The 1,540-nt window shown below is 33.1% G+C and overlaps 1 protein-coding gene across 1 annotated transcript in view; it reads left to right on the top strand.

The window, feature by feature from the left end:
- Positions 1-932: 932 nt before the first annotated feature.
- Positions 933-1,540, top strand: part of LOC106342499 (serine/threonine-protein kinase Nek4) — an 8,021-nt gene continuing 7,413 nt past the window's right edge. The window contains exon 1 of the mRNA XM_013781452.1: positions 933-1,018. The gene's annotated coding sequence lies outside the window, so the exon portion shown is untranslated. The remainder of the gene's footprint in view (positions 1,019-1,540) is intronic.

Below are 1,540 nucleotides of genomic sequence, written 5' to 3'. Positions count from 1 at the left end.
GGTTTAGGATTTAGGGTTTAGGGTTTAGAGTTGATGTTTTAGGGTTTAGATTTGAAGGTTTAGGGTTTAGGGTTTAGAGTTGATGTTTTAGGGTTTAGATTTGAAGGTTTAGGGTTTAGGGTTTAGAGTTGATGTTTTAGGGTTTAGATTTGAAGGTTTAGGGTTTAGGGTTTAGAGTTGAGAAATGAGGTTTTGGGGATAAGATTTCAAATTTTGAAAAATAAAAAAATTAAAATTTTCAAAAGATAAAATGCTATTTTGGTCATTTTAGTTTTTGAGTGCTATTTTTGTGATATAAACTTAGAAATGTGTTATTTTGGAGATTTGCCATTTTATTTATCTTTAAAAAAATTGCAAGGAAATATATAAAGAGAAAAAGACAAAAATAGCACTAAATCAAGTTTTTGTTCCCAAACTAGCACTCAAGGTCAAAAGTCACAAAAATAGCACTTAATGTTTTATCAAAAGTCACAAACTTAGGGTTTAGAGTTAAAGGGTGGGGTTTAGGATTTAGGGTTTAGGGTTTAGAGTTTAGGGTTTAGGGTTTAAATTTTAAAGTTTAAGGTTTAGGGTTTAGAGTTTAGAGTTTAGAGTTTAGAGTTTAGATTTCAAAATTTGAAAAATAAAAAAATTAAAATTTCAAAGGATAAACTTAGAAATGTGCTATTTTGGAGATTTGCCCCTAGAAAAACACCGAAGACCGATTTAGCTGATATTAACTTCCAGAACCAGAAGAATGCATAGGAAGTAGGAACAATAGAGTTTTGAAACAAAAGAAATTCGACTAAATTTGCCCGCATATAAAATTTGAAATTTTGAAAAAGGGGAAAAGAAACTGTTATTTTTGCCGCTCCCCGACGAATCGTCTGGCTTCTTCTTCATCATCTTCTTCTTGGCTTTCTCTCTCTCTCTCTGCTTTTCAAATTATATAAAAAATTGTTTCTTTTGATAAAGTATCGCATTTTGGTGGTACAAGTAACAGTGTAATTCGATTCCCTGCTCATCTACCACGGTGTCGGTAAGATTCAAGGTCCCAAAAGACCTAATACAAATTTTATTAAATTGTTATAAAAAAACTAGAATTTTATTGTATCGAGGAAATTTAAATAAGGGCAAAATTTTATACCCGTATGAGAAGATAACACTGATAATAAGAGAGATGTGTTATTAGAAGGAGAAGGAATGGTGTGTTTACAATCGATCGAAACGATCGTTTATATAGAAGAGAAATTCACTGTGCAAATAGTGCAGCGGACCCCACATCTTTTATATTATCAACATATACGGCGTTTCTTTTTCTGACTTTTCACAACACTCCCCCTTGGGGACCGGTGTCACTATCCACTCTCGCTTAACGTCTTTGTTGCCTCGTTAAAAACCTTTCTAGGAAAACCCAATGGGAAAAACCATAGTAAGGTAAAAAGAGTACAACTACGTAAGCTCCCCCTCGAATGAGCAGTCATAAATCCTTCTGATGATGCATTCCAATGTTACGAACATGTTTTCTGAATATCGAAGTCGGAAGTGATTTTGTGAAGAG

Source organism: Brassica oleracea, chromosome C4 (assembly GCF_000695525.1).
Source record: "Brassica oleracea var. oleracea cultivar TO1000 chromosome C4, BOL, whole genome shotgun sequence".
NCBI classification, from domain to species: domain Eukaryota; kingdom Viridiplantae; phylum Streptophyta; class Magnoliopsida; order Brassicales; family Brassicaceae; genus Brassica; species Brassica oleracea.
The sequence above is the reverse complement of the archived record's forward strand: the minus strand, read 5'-3'. Positions and strand labels throughout refer to the sequence as shown.